Source organism: Apteryx rowi, unplaced genomic scaffold (genome assembly GCF_003343035.1).
Source record: "Apteryx rowi isolate R43461 unplaced genomic scaffold, aptRow1 scaffold_105, whole genome shotgun sequence".
NCBI classification, from domain to species: Eukaryota; Metazoa; Chordata; class Aves; order Apterygiformes; family Apterygidae; genus Apteryx; species Apteryx rowi.
In genome coordinates this window covers 1,149,711-1,156,062 of record NW_020447253.1, presented here as the reverse complement: position 1 = coordinate 1,156,062, position 6,352 = coordinate 1,149,711, and positions in this window count along the sequence as shown.

Sequence of the window (6,352 nt, the reverse complement as noted above, 5' to 3'; positions counted from 1 at the left end):
ATTGCACTAACACAGCCTCGTTTTGAAGGTAATGCAGAGCATTTGCACTGGAGTTTTACTGGGTCACTTCACTGACATAAAATATATAGTGCAGGTAGAGTCAATACGGCATCTTGTTTTCTTATTCGTTCTTACTCCTGATTCATTTCAGGCCTTCCAGGGAATTTTAAGCAACTCACTAGTCATTAAGAAAACCATTCACATTTATTTTCTGGTTCAGACACAAGGCAGAATATGTGACATCATTACCAATCCATAGCAACAGGCTGTCATGAACCAGCAGGGTTTGAGCAGTAGGATCAGTTAAAAGGAGAATATTCCTTAAGGGAGAGAGTGTGTTTATTTAAACGCAGTCATCCTTAGTGCTACGGACCACTTTCTGCTCTGCAAAAATACTGAAATGTGTATGTTGTTGGGATTATATTAGCCTTTCCATTCAGGAATATACTGTTAAACAGCTGTAGCATTATTTTGAGCTCTTGCCATCTATTTTTTTATTTCCAAGACATACTTATAACATGAAGGTGCCAGTGTAGTTATACAAACTAAGCAGCTGTTATATGTTTGTAGTTGTGATGGTCGGAGGATAGAAATGGTACAAGGTTTATGGAGCAATATGAAATGTTTTGTTAGAATAACTGATGGAATAAGAAGAAATAGACAAGCTTTGGGGCACATGAGCCTTAACTGGGACCCTAAGGCTATCTGTTTTTTCCAACTATATTCACAAGTTTACTTGAAAGATTTGCTTGGCTCCACAAACACCATATACTGAGCAGATGCTTTATCAGTTCTTTTCTCATAAATTGAAACCAAAGGCACACAGACATCATGTTAGCAGATTTTTATGAAATTACTCTTGAAATAACATGCCATTTTCATCTTCCAATTAAAATCAAGGGAAAGCAAAGGGTGTCAGAGTGTAGACTTGCAGGAATATTTAATGCAGACTCATTAGAGCTGCTTTGATTTAGTTGTGTTTTCAACATTCTCCAGGATCTATTTTTCCTCCCTTTTCAGAGAAAAGGTAGAAAAATACACCAAAGCCTCCATTTTCCATTGTGCTGGAAAAAATTCCATGAAAACAGTTTCTTTGTTTTTAGTAGTAAGCTGTTATATTTGCCTCCACACACGGAGTAGTTTGTTATTTCCTCCCATGAGATAATTGCACGTACCTTTCCCATATTTTCATAGTATGCTTTGGGTACTTGCAGCATAGGTGGGAGTAGGCAAATTTGATTCATGTCTAAGTATACAGTACTAAACAATGAATTGAGGACCATCTTCTCAGCTTGAAGATAGATTCTAGTTTATTTAGTTCTTGTTTTCCCCATAATTTGGTCAGTGGCAGGGTCCAGCTGTTAATCAAGTGTTGTACAAAGAGCTTATCAGTGATGATCTATGTCCTGGAGAGTTATTCTAAACTTGGGGCCCTTAGAGATCTTCACACATACTTATTTTTAGCAATATGAGTAAATACTTTGTTTTAGCCATCAAGTTAAGGCATGTAGAGCTCTTTCTAGGATCTGTCCAGATTAACTTTACAGTAAACAAAAGTCAGAACCTGCTAACTCCTGATCCTTTTGTTACCAGACTGTGTTGATAGAAAAGCTTACGTCAAGAATAAATCAAGTCTATGTGTAGATTTAATTTCCACATCAGCATTGTCTATTTAGGCATTCATTCTCATGCTGAGGAAAAATGAATTCCTACAAAGTCAGAAAATTAAAGAAGTACAGTTCATCAAAATATCTTCATGTATTCATTAGGAAAGATTCATAATGAAAGGAAAAATCCAGTAGTACAGATATAAGATTGGCTTCTCCAGAAATTAAATTTCCAGTTTACTGAGGTCTCTGCAAATAATACAAAATTCTGAAAGTTAAACTAGGATTTTCAGCATAGGAAGATTCCAAATTTTAATTTACATTTATGTTTGTGGACAAGGAGTAATTCAGTTTGCTTAGACAGACTCTCTCTTGGTTAGATCTGCTAATATCAATCTACTGTTCAGAATATCAGAAATGGTTCAGAAAATGCTGCCAAAGTTACAGTCAATTATTAGTCCACATTAGGAGACTAATTAGTGGGCTAATACATTAGTGTGGTGTAGCAAAATTAGCAGTCCTCCAGCCTGAGCAGACCAGAGCTGGTATAACGAACTTTTACCTGATCCTTTCTGTTTGCAAGATTACGTGGGTGCTGAAGGATATGTATCCAGAGTATATTGTGCTCTGGAAATCACCACCTTGGTTTCCTGGGACCGTTATTGGTTAAATTAAATCTAGAGTAGAGTTCCTTTTTGGTTGTACTGAAAAGTATATTGGTGCAGCAGAGGATCCAATCCGGTTATTTTTAATGATTAACAGCTAAGTCCAAGTGAGATCCTTGAGGTGAAGTTGCTACAGAAGTACTGCCTTAACTGATTGTGTTATTACTGGAAAAGAAATGATTGAAAGCCAGAGAAATTGATTTGGAGCTTTGTGGTCAATCATTCTGGAACTTCTAAATGGTTTACTGACTATGAGCACTCAGAGTAGGAAACAGCATGTAATTAATTCCATTACAAACATGCTTGTTATTGGCAAAACATCTACCTTCTGTCTGGACTTGAAAGAGCAGTTCCTCTCATAGGCCCAGTGTTTGTCCTCTCAAACTGTGTAAACTATCCACTTAAGTTCGATCAGCATATATATTTTTTGAGACCTTCATCAAGACCTCTCCTTTTAAAAAACTTTATATGATGAGTTCTTCAGTTTTCACCAGTGTTTGTTTTACTTCTCCTGCTTTGTTTGTATTTGCAAAAGAGATGATACATTTATTGAAAGTAAATTTTATGTAAATCTAAGGAAGTGAGGGATTTCCACAGTGTCTACCCGTAGGACTGCAGGAAAGTAAATGCCAATCAGCATATATTTGACTCGTATAATTCCAAGCATTTACATACAGTTAGGACACAAATGAACTTTGCCAATGGAGTGATTCACAGATGAGTGTGCACCAATGAAATTAATTGATCACTGCCACAAAAGTAAGTACTATCAACTCAACTGTTGTCAATCAGACTCTTTTCCCAGGAAGCATCACATTTTCTCTCCTGTCCTTTTTTTTTCATTGACAGCAGAACATAATAGAAAACCAGTTTACCATTCAACATTCCAACAAAACTAAATGGATCCTGAAATTTATTGTTCTTTTAAGCAGTTTCTGTTAATTAAATTACTTAATTACTTCCCCTGTGGATAAAGAGAAAAGTTGAAAGGCAATGTACAATATTAAAATGTTGAGATTCACTGTCCTTTGAAATTGCTAGCTTTTGACTGGTTGATCTGAGGTAGCACCTATCGTTTCTGCTACCATTTACCAGGGAAGAGTCTTCTCTCTATGCATTCATGGCATCATCCATTTCTACATGTAGGTAGAATAATACTGTCTGTCTACAATGATGCTTGCTCATCAAAACATCATCTTTCTAGTTACTGAACTGATTCAGGGCCTCATTCAGACATCCCATAGGCCCTGAATCAATAGAACATTAATGAAAACATATAATTTTAAACACGTATATACATCTATTGTAATCACATGGTAAAAATCTGAATGAGGCTGTTCCTATATTTAAGAATCCACAACAAAGCCTTCCAGAAGTATGACTAGTAGAATTATCCATTGGAAATACACTGTAAAAGTAGAAACCAAGTTATGCTAATCAAGGACTCCTATTGCAGAAAGTAACATTTTTATGCTGGTAGGATTCATGTTTTTATTTATACAGTATTGTCATACCCTCTTGTTGTATTGTTCCTAACCTCACATTGTAAGCAAAGATGTGCTTGATCAGTTCTGTGAATTTCAGATCCTTTAAGAAGGGGTGGTATTGATTCAATGGAATTTGGTACAGACAAAATCTGTCCAAATATATTAGTAACACAAATGTCCAGAGTAGAAATCAGAACCTTGATTTTAGCATTCTCAGGTAGGGATGTAAATAAATACATCTGTTGAGAAACTACGCTGTTCTTTTTTTGTAGCCATATAAAGACATTTCTGACTGGCTGCCAAAATAATAAAATATCCATGCTTAGCGTTCAATTTTCATTTGGATGGTGTATAATCTTTTTCATGATGCTAAGCGTAAATGGTTTAGTTTCAGGTTTAATTCCACTCTGATGTGGAAATGGCTTTTCTCCCAGGTCACTCAAGAAGTACACCACTAAGGACACTTGGGAAGGCTTGTTTTAAGAAAGTCATTGCTAGAACATACTGTGGAAAAATGGAGAATTATAATTATCTGGCTTTCTAATATAAAAATTAAAAAAGGAGATGGCTGTTTGTAGAGTATTAAAAGCAATATTTTTGAACGGTACAAATCAAGTATGTGTTCTTTATGAAGTTCAGGCTCTAATGCTTAACCAAGTAAAGAGAAAGTACTGGAAAGTTAAATGTTTTGTAAAGTGGCTGCTTGTCCCATTGTCCCATAGACCACACTATGTGAGGATTTTTTGCAAACCATGTAATCATCAGCAAGTGCTAGCATTTGATACATTTGGGAGCACTGGGGAATTCCTTGTGAAAGTGTTCAACCAAAATATTTAACAAACCAGAATTTAAGCTTGTCTTATATGTATCTGCTGGAGGTATAGCTCTTGTAATCTTCTATTCAAGGACATGCCATTTGAAGAAGTTGCAGTTCTATTGAAAAATATTAATCTTTAGGCAAAATCTAATATCATACTGTCAGAAACTATATCTCTTACTCAGTCATACCAAACCTTCCTGCTGAAGACATAAAAACAACAAAAAGGCCCACTATAGACCATTTGCTGTCACTGATCAAATGCTGCCTCAGAATTCAGCTCAAAACCTTCTTTGGTATTATGCCATGTTAGTTTACGTCACAGAGGTGTAGTGGCGCCGAGACCTTCTATCTTGGGTGTATCATCCAGACATTTTTCTGTGGACTGTTTCAGTGATGTATGTTCTGCTGCTGAGCAGACTTTGCAGGAAAGCTTGTCTGCCTATGTTTCTTTTTAATTTTTTTTTAAGATAATAAGGCATAAAGTGCTCAGTATATGGATGAGAATTATAGAAGTCTTGGAGAATATCCTGTCTGAATTCCCAAACCATGAACAAAATTAACAGCCTGCCTTAAAATAGGGAGATAAGGAAAGAAATGAATCAGGTGGGTGTGGCACAAAAACTTTTCATAGCATCAAGATCAATGGGGAGGCTAAAGTGCTTAGTTTGATAAAGGGCCTCATTTCCATTGCACAGATATGACTTGTTGCACAGTAAGAGTGAAATACTACCCACTTTAAGCAGATGATAAAGGTGACCTAGCCTGTATGACTTTACTTTAAGGGGATTACTGGACACTTTCATAGTTTTAATGCCAGTAGACAAGATGTTGGATTGTATTAAGCAATGAGAACAGTAGCATTTTTTGGCTAGTCCAGCTACCACAGAAGAGGATGTCTACCATTGTATGTGCAGGCAAATACAGAGGAGACACAATGAGAAGGAGATTCAAAGAAAAGGCAGGGGCAGGTCTAATGAGAATTTAAATTGAGATAAAATGACCACTGATGATGATGTGAATACATTATAATAATAAATATAATAATATAATGTTATATTATGATATTATTATATAAATTAAAAATATTAAATATAATAAATATAATAAATGCAAATTATAATATAATAAATTTCTATATTGTCTAATTATTATTCTACCTTGAATAGACCCAGTTTATCTCTAGTGTTAGACTTGTTGGGACTCAGTCAATTTACACAATGGATGAAATTGGCCCAATGCATCTTTTAAAACATGCAGTTAAACCCCTGTTAAGTTGTCTGATATGAGAGAGAAATTAAGGCTGACAAAGAAAGCAAAAGTATTGTGGAGCAGAATGCATGGATGGAACTTTCTCTTAGTTTCTGGAGCACTAAGCAATATTAAAGTCTTTGCTAAAATTTTAAAACAGCATTTGGTGTAGAGCATGTAAATGTCAAATGCTGCTCTACAGTCCTTCACTGTAATCTAGCCTGGAGATGCTGATTTAAAAGGCAGTTGATGGTCTCTGATTGCTGTTGAAGAATAAGAGCGGCTTTTGTGTTTTGTGGATTTGATATGCTTGGGAGTGAAGGATCGCTTTTCATTTACCTTCATATTGTCCTTTTTCCCCTGCCTGAAGAGAAATTTTTTTGGTGTTTGCAATCATAATCTCTCGGTCGCTGTTGTTCTAGGGATCGCCTGAGACATAACGGACCAGCTTGTCGTAGAAAATATTCTGGGCAAACCAACCTGTGTTGGATGTGGGAAGTTAAAATGAGATGATGTCAAAGCATG